Source organism: Nanorana parkeri, unplaced genomic scaffold (genome assembly GCF_000935625.1).
Source record: "Nanorana parkeri isolate BGI_ZX_2015 unplaced genomic scaffold, ASM93562v1 scaffold115, whole genome shotgun sequence".
Lineage (NCBI taxonomy): Eukaryota > Metazoa > Chordata > Amphibia > Anura > Dicroglossidae > Nanorana > Nanorana parkeri.
In genome coordinates this window covers 93,280-102,993 of record NW_017306383.1, presented here as the reverse complement: position 1 = coordinate 102,993, position 9,714 = coordinate 93,280, and positions in this window count along the sequence as shown.

Genomic DNA, 9,714 nt, shown 5'->3' with positions numbered 1-9,714 from the left:
CTGACACAGTAACAGCATGTGTGTCTCAGCATGCGTGTGTGCTTTATGCTTAGGGCGATCTAAGCAGAAAGGCTGGTCCGACTGCTCTCTTGTTAAGGTTAATACATTAAGGTACATTCATATAATATAATAACTAGATAAAGGGTGATCTTAATTAGATCTGAGTATAAAGACTGATGAAAACCCTCCTCTTATAATAAATGATTAACCTTATCTGATTAGATTACTATATACATTACATAGCTAGTTAAATATTTCCTGTTAATTTGTTGCCAGGATAAACCTTAGTTATTACTCAAATTAGATAAACCTAACTATTACTCAAAGCGGTAATATGTGAATTATTCTTTTTTTTCCCATTTACATTTGTTATAGATTAAAGAGATAAATACAAATTCTCATAATTATACTGTGTAAAATCCTTTTCTCTATATAACCCCCTTTTCCCAAATCTTCTGCAATGCACAGCAAGTAAGCAGGACAGAAAAGGGTTATGCAGCATGACTAGGTACGGAACGTAGACGGCGGGTGACATGTATAGCAGACAAGAACACATTAGGCTATAGTATTTCCATACAAAAGAGAGGCTTAGCCTTATGTCACCTACCTAATTCTTGCTAATAAGCGCAGGTCTTCTTCATTCTGATGCTGAAAACAAAGGAAGAATTTATGGCTGATCCATGATAGAGCTATATAGCCGCAGCATCCTCCTTAAAGCAAATACAATTTTTTTTTCTTTTGGTCGAAAAAGAAAAAGTCCTTGAAGGTGAAGCATATGCTGAAAGTTCATTAGCTTGCAGTGTGAAATAGGAATGGCAGGATGATTAACCCCCTTGCATGTGCTGAGGGTGGGTGTGTAACGTGTGGTTAGAATTCAGAGTGTATTGGATGGCTTCCCTGCTCGTCACCTCCAGTCTGCATACAATAGAAGGCAATAGTAACCAGTTTGTGTGTGATTGTGGCTGAGCTGGGGGAATGCTGGTCACCCTAGCAACTGCCCCCTGCAGGGAATACACACAGGGAACAGTACTGCATTCATGACTAGCCAGAGGCATTCAAGACTTTGTTAATGACATGCACCCATACTTCCATCCAGACATGGTAGAGTGGCATTCTTTTCAGAAATTGCATGTCCTGCTGCAGCAGACATGTGCTGAGCCAGCCTACTGGGGAGACAACATGCAGGGTCTCTTTGGTACACCCAGACATGCTGAATAGCTTTTCTTCCACAATAGAGAAAACATGTTGCACATACCTTGTGACATGATGACATAAGACACAGAAATTTTGAGCAGAATCCTGCCACGCCTGTTCTATTACGGGAACCGCACTGCACAGAAATGTAAAAGGGGAAAGCACAAGTGTCATGTATTTGCAAGGATAGGGATGGAGATGGGTGGGGGACTTATTTGATATACCAACTGAAATGTAAAATATACATTTATTCCAGTATTGTTAGAACATTCAATGCCTGTGTTGGTGGGCTTTGGGCTTGTGTTGGTGGCATCAGTTTGATATCATTTTGAGATGTTTCTGAGATCATTCAGAATTCATTGAAAGGTGCATCTGATCTGCAGTTGACCTCCTTCTGACCAGCTTCAAGCAGGTTTTCATAGACTATTGTATGGAGATGCAAAACCCACTTGACAGGTGCATCTGATCTGCAGTTTACTTCCTCTTGATCTGCAGTTGACCTCCTTCTGATCTGCAATTGAGCTTCTCCTGACCAACATTTGACCTGCAGTTGACTTTCTTCTGACCAGCTTCAAGTGGGTTTTGCATACTCATAGACTATTATGTGGAAATACAAAACCCACTTGTCAGGCACATCTGACCTCCTTTTGACCTGCAGTTCACCTCCTTCTGACCTGCAGTTGACCACATTTTGACCAGTTTCAAGCAGGTTTTGCATTCTCATAGATCTTTGTATGGAAATGCAAATTCTGCTTAAAGTAAACCAAAGCCCACCTATTGACTGAAGGAAAACCAGATGAGTATGGTCGGAGTGGGGGTGTTGGCATGCATGACGCACTGTGGTGAAAAGTGCACTTGGTTTATTAAAATCAGATATGGTTTGTTAAAAATACCTGTGGACCAAGATGTGTGATTAAACCAGCGTGGTAAGAATTTGAATATTATAATTTGGATAAGAGTTGTAGCTTGTTGTATTGTATTTTTTGTATGTTTTATAATATTAGCGCAACTGTTTATCAACCCAAAAATGTTCAGTAAAAAGGTGTATTTCCCCTTTTGCAGCCAAGTTGAGAGTATTTTATATTTGTTACATGTTCTCAGTTACGTAGCACAAGCTAAACAATTTACATTGCTTTTACTTGGGTTTCTTTGTAATGTTAGGAGATGTTGTGAGGGATGAAGGGTTTCAGTCCTAAGACTTTCTATAAGGACAGATCACTCTGAAGGTGCTCAGGAAAACCTGAATTCAGCCATGTTGCCTGCTGTAAAAGTACGGATGCACCGAAATTTCAGCCTCCAAAACATATCAGCCAAAAACCATCCCTGGTTTCTCTCCTCCCTGCTGTGCCCCACTCTGTTTCCCCTCTGACACAGCGGAGCATCCATCAGGGAAGAGAGAAACTGTTAGAGGAGGCCAAGCAGTGGGGGGGAGAAGAGCGATGTGAACACCTTGAGTGTCACAGGAGGCCGGGCTCTCCTCCCGCACCGCCCCCCTCAGCCTCCCCTGAACAATCAGGATGGAGAGCTGTGTGGGGGCGGAGACAGCTGTGTGCTGTCACAGGAGCCCGAGCTGGCAGTGAGGGGAAGGAGTCAGCTGTCAAAATAGACTGAGCTCTCCTCCCTGCACCGCCGGCTCAGCTGTGACAGCAAGTCAGGATAGAGAGCGGTACAAGCAGTCAGTCGATGACTGCTTGCAAGTAACTGGACATAGAATTAGTTACTATGTACCAGTTGTGAATGAATAGAAAGTGATCTACATCACTTCCTGTTCATTCATAATTGTGTACATGGTAAACATACTATGTGCACAAGTTATGAATGAACAGAAACACTGAGTATAGAGGATTCCTGTTCATTTATAACAGGAGCTGCAGAAAACGAGATTATGGACTTTGTGTCCTCAATCACTTTTTCTATTGTAAAAGGGAAATATCAGGGGTCTGTTTAGACCCCTGATATTTCATCGAAGCCCACAGTCTTTCCTTCAGCTGTCACAGGAGTTCCAGCACAGTGCTGTGCTAGAACTCCTGTATTGGAGGTGACAGGGTCAATAAAGAGAACCTGCCACCTCCAAATGCTATCACACAGGGGCTTGTTAGGTCCTGTGCGATAGCGATAAAGTTAAGTGAAAAAAATTAATTGATAAAAACAAATAAGAAATATAGGTCAACCAACTAAATGAGGTTAGAAGAGACATTCCAGTTTGAGGACGTGATGACGTGCTGATCAGGTGACGGGGGGGGGGCGTGTCCTGATCCTAATGGCCGCTGAAGCGTGTCTAATGTGAGCGGCGCGCCATCAACCCGCTACCCGCTAACTGCCCGCACATACTGCACTTATCGGCATCCAGACGACAGACATCCATCTGTAAAGGGGGGGCGGAAGATGAACCGCAAGAAGACCGGGAAGCAGGGGGCGCCGAAGGTACCTGTCATGAGCCCGCTACAGTGCTACATGACGGCAGAAACTCTGAACCGAGCACAGGGAACAGCGGCTCGCTCAAGTCTCTCCCCCGGGCAGTCCCCACGTCAGAGGGCAATGGACTCTTCAACTCTTGGGCTGGAACAGGGGGGTGAGTTAGACCACTCTGTATTACTTCCTATAGAAGAAATGGTGAAAACTCTCCCTACAAAAAACGAACTGACTGATATGTTTGCTCACCTGGAACAGTCACTGAAATCTGACATAGAAGCCATGAAAGATGAGATGAAACAACTATTAAACAGAGTGGAAGAGGGAGAGTCAAGGCTGGACTCTCATGCGGGGGCAATTAGGACCCTTCAGGCGCAGATGCACTCCATAACCAAGGCTCAAAGGGCTACTTCCTATCGCCTGGAAGACCAAATAAGAAGAAGAAAATAGGGGTCGCAGGAATAACATGAGGATTCGTGGTCTACCAGAGGCTATAACTGATATTGATCTGACAGAAACATTAAGGAGTATGTTTAATAAAGTAATGGGACAAACACCATCTACTCCCCTGATGTTTGATCTTATACATCGAGTGCCGCGGCCACGTAACATGGCAGCTGAGATACCACGGGATGTAATATGTCACTTCCATTACCATATGGAGAAAGAGAACATAATGCGGAAATTACGGGATCAACCACCGATGGAGCTTGACGGAACACGAATACAGATTTTCCCGGATTTAGCCCGAGAGACTCTGGCACACCGTAGGGCCATGCGCCCACTTTTGGAAAGTCTTCAAGCAGCAGGTATTCCTTATAGATGGGGGTTCCCGTCCTGCCTAATAGCATGCCACAACGGGAGACCGGTAGTGCTTCGTGTACCAGAAGAACTTCAGCAATTCTGTGAAACCTTATCAATTAATACACCCCAACTACCGGATTGGCAGGAAGTAATACCGGACTGTGATCCACCGCCGAATAGGGACTGGACATTGGCAGGAGGTAACCAGCAGCAGAACGGCCGATCAAGTGGAAGGCCTCTACCTCTCAGTAAGACTCGGTGAGCACAGACATTAAGATTTGGAATACAGAAATGTGAAGATATAACTGTGAAAAGCTAGAATACTAGTCAGTGTTCACGGGAAGGGGTAGGGGTGGGGGTGATTAGATGGGGTGGGAAGGAAAACACGATATAGAAGGACGGGGAACCATACCAGAATGTTAGAATGAAGTGTATGTAACGCTCCCTTTTTCCTTACCTTAAATACCTATTTCTAAGGGATGTACTGAAATCGATATAAGAATCATGGGCCGCACGGGTTCCCACCATCTTATTGGTGTGAGCGCGTGGGGGACATTAAAATGGGTGTGGGCAGGGTGTGCGGGAGCTTGATGGCGTGAACCCCCCCCTCCCTCCAATACTGGAGGAAGGAGGGAAAGATAGATGGCGGCCAGACGGCTCAGACACGCTCCCCAAGACGAGCGATAAGGGCTCTAGAGAGCTGGCACGAGCCCAGTATATGGACTTAGGTAATGGTTACGAGTATGGTAACCCTTACCGGTTGTGTTATGTGTTATGTTTGGGTTATATGTTGGTTAGGTTTTCTATTAATAAGTGTTAATTTTTACTTATTAACTGTTTTTTTTTTTGTTTTTGTTTTTTAAAATTTTTTTATTATTTTTTTTCTTATTTACTGGGGGGAATATATGGCACTAAAATGAAGGAGAAAAATCATAGCATGGCTCTGAATATCGATGGCCAACCTTAACATGTTAACATATAACATCCGGGGTCTCAACACACCTGTTAAAAGGCACCAACTGATACATGAGATGAGGCGACTACAGTGTGATATTGCCTTCTTGCAGGAAACGCATTTATCTCACTGTACACAAATACGTCTCTCTTCCCCATATTATCCAGTGTGGTATTATGGTACCTCCGACTCAAATTACTCAAGGGGGGTGGCGATTGGCATTCATAGAAATGTTAATTTCAATTGCATATCCACAATGATAGACCCAGATGGGAGATACCTTTTTATTAAAGGAATAATAGAGAATCAGGTAGTAACATTGGTCTCAATATATGCCCCTAATAAAAAAACGACTGTATTCCTCTGCAAAACGTTACGTTTGCTAGCGGAATATCAGGAGGGCATAGTAATCCTGGCAGGAGACTTCAACTTACATATGTATCCCTATCTTGATACATCAACAGGGCGGTCCCATATAGCTTTCAAACGGCTCAAATCTTTTAAAACACAATTACATACGATGCAATTGATAGATGTATGGAGGATTTTTCACCCACAAGAAAGGGATTACACGGTATATTCACCAATGCATGACACATACACACGGTTGGATTATATGTTTGTGGATCACCATCATCTTGGGACCATACAGGATATAAAAATACTGTCTGCCACCCTATCAGATCATGCACCGGTGATGATGACCTTGAGACTCTCGGGGATAAGGCGCCCACCGGGCATGTGGAGATTAAATGAGGCTCTAATGCGGGACGAGAAGGTGGTAGTGGCCTTAACGAGAGATCTAACTAACTATTTGAAGGAAAACACAAAGAAAGGCACATCACCGGGTATGGTCTGGGAGGCACATAAGGCCACAATTAGAGGATCTCTTATTTCCCATGGGGCACGTAAAAAGAGGGAAAAAAATGGTAGGATAACAGAGCTCCTAGCAAGGGTGGCTACATTAGAACGGACGCATAAAGGATCCCAGACAGATCAGGTACTCTCAGAATTAACAAGAGCAAGGGTAGATTTGAAGGAGGAATTAGCTTCTAAATATAAGAGATCCCTGAATTATCTTTCCCAATACTCTTATGAACTGGGTGATAAGCCCGGGAAATACCTGGCTAAATTATAGAAAGCCCGACAAAATTCAAATTTTGTGGATAAAATAAAAAATAAAAAAGACGTGATGGTAAATACGACATCGGAGATATCTAATGTCTTTAAAGATTACTACCTCAACTTATATAATGTAAGAGCCAAACCCACCACCCAAATTAAGGATCAACATATGGACCATATCCAAAACTATTTAACTACAACTCTTGTCCCTTTCCTGTCCAAACCACATATGGAAGAATTGGAATCTCACATAAGTATAGAGGAAATTCAACATGCTATAGTGGGAATGGCCAATGGGAAAATTCCAGGACCAGATGGCTATACGTCACTATACTATAAAAAATTTCAACATGAACTGCTTCCCCACTTATGTGAGTATTTTAATTCATTTATGAATGGTACCCTCCCACATCCATCAACATTACATGCATACATATCTGTATTTTCTAAACCGGGTAAGGATCCAACTACATGTAGCAGTTATAGGCCAATCTCATTACTTAACACAGATATAAAAATCTATGCCAAAGTTTTAGCAACTAGACTTAGTGGCCTAATGTCCCAGATAATAACAACTGACCAAACTGGCTTTATACCTGGTAGGGAAGCGATGGATAGTACCCAGAGGGCGATTAACCTAATACATCAATCCTCATTACTTTCAAAACCCATCTTGCTTTTGTCTACGGATGCAGAAAAAGCATTTGACAGAGTCGATTGGGACTACCTACGAACCACTCTGCAAACAATGGGTATGGGACCTAGGTTTTTAATGGGGATAATGGCACTATATAATAACCCCACAGCACAAATTAAAGTAAATGGAGCCTTGTCAAATAAATTTACTCTACAGAATGGTACACGACAAGGTTGCCCCTTATCTCCACTATTGTTTGCCCTATCATTAGAGCCTTTTCTAAATTCTGTTAGACTTAATAGGAACATAGGCGGTATTACAGTGGGTAATACAGAACATAAATTGGCCGCATACGCGGATGATATCCTTTTCTTTATCTCACAACCTCAGATATCATTACCATCACTGATACAAGAATTTGAATTATTTGGCAAGGTATCAAATTTTAAAATATATCTAAATCCGAAATTCTGAATATATCCTCTCCGAGACATATAGCGATGGCTCTGAAAGATGCAATGCCCTTTAGGTGGCAAGAATATAAAATGCAATATCTTGGTATATCATTAACATGCAGAGTTTCGGAATTATTCATGGTTAATTATATGACCTTGCTAAACGCAATTCGTAAGGACCTTAATACATGGTCTAATCATCGTCCATGTATTTCTTTAACGGGCTGAATAAACGTTATTAAGATGATGATATTACCAAGGGTATTATATATACTCCAAACAGTGCCGATTACATTACCTAACTTTTATTTCCGAGCACTGAGAATGGTGGTTGGTCGGTACATTTGGAGACGTACCTCTGCGAGGATTTCTTCTAGAGTTCTAATTAGGACCAGGAGTCAGGGAGGTTTGGCATTACCAGATTTTGGGAATTATTATCAGGCGGTTGCAATTAATAGAATGTTGGACTTACACTATCATAGGGAAACTAAAATATGGGTAGAGCTAGAGAATGTGCTTGCTGGTCAAATAGTATCGAATATTTGTTGGATCCCTCAAGAATATTGGAAATTACACTCGCATATCTCCCCACTTACTAGTCACACGTTAAAAATTTGGAACTTATTATATTCTCGGCTAATAGGGCAATATAATTCTCCTATAATGCCAGTGACAGACCACTTATATTTTCCACCAGGAATGCACAACGCGAATTTTCTTAAATGGACGAATCACGCAATTTTAAAACTCAAACACGTATGTGAAGCACACAGAATGTATTCTATAGCAGAACTTCGAGCACAATGGGGGACCTATACCTTTGACACATGGAGGCATAGGCAACTATCACATTTTATTCTATCACTACCAAAACCGTTACGCACAATATCCGAACTTACACCAACAGAAAAATTATTTGATTTCACTGATCCCCCGCGACATGGTATCTCTCAAATATATAAGATACTATTAGATCAGCAACCCAATCTGTTTCCACTATATTGGACAACCTATACCTGGCAACAATGGACCGAGTTTAAAAAATCCTTGAGATATACAGAGGACATAGGATAGAAGGGATAAAAAAGTAATAGAACGGATTAACTTGGGTATGGGATAACACAAAGGGTTAACTTGACGTGTTTTAGAATAAGAGTATAATGAAGGAATATTAAAGGGTTGCCGGAATCCCCTTACATGGTATGGTATTGTAACTTAAATTTTGTTTTTGTTTTTTTGTTTTTTTTGTGTTTTGTTTTTTGTGCTTTTTCTTTTTATTTTATGGTTAAATAGATTGGTTATAATTGGATTGGCTGATAGGAAGATGGTAGAGGGGGAAATAGTTTTATAATAGAAATAAAAAGGAAGTGATAATAAAAGTTAAAAAAATAAAGAAACAATAAAAATGTTTTAAAACTAACCCTGCCGCCCGCCCCTGCCACCTGGTTGCCATTCTCCATTGATGGGGGGGGGGCGCATTGCAGAACCTGGCCTTGGGGCAGCAGGGAGAGTAAATCCGCCTCTGGTTACATGTTCCCATTTACATAGCTTAACTTTAAAAAAAGTGAAAAGTAGCCACCGCTCCAAGCTCGCTCCTGTGATGGACCACAATCTCAGTTTAGTGTACTAATTTGTATTGAGGTTGTAGTGTATCAGAGGAGTGAGCTTGGAGCGGTGGCTACTTTACAACACACACAGTAAACATGAAGAACAAAAGTAGCCCCACTACAGTGTCCTACAGGACAGTGTCAGCACCAATTCACAGATGATTTGAGGATCTACAGCCGAGTTATACACAAATAAGATCCATTTATGTTAATAGTTTAGGTACTTGAATGCAATTTTAAGATTTAACTCCTGAGATTAGTGTCACTTTAAATTGGCAGCCAGTGCCCCCATACGATGAAGGTCAGTGTCTGTGCCCCCATATATTGGTAGTCAATGCCTGTGCCCCTCTTACATTTGCAATCAGTGTTTGTACCCACTTACATTGGTGGACAGTGTTCCCTTATATTGGTGGTCAGTGTCTGTGTTCCTTCTGCAGGCTGAAGAAGAAATAGGTTACAGTCTGTGTGGTAATGGCTGAGGAGAAGGCGTGCCATATTGAAGAACTATGAAACAGAGCATTTTAT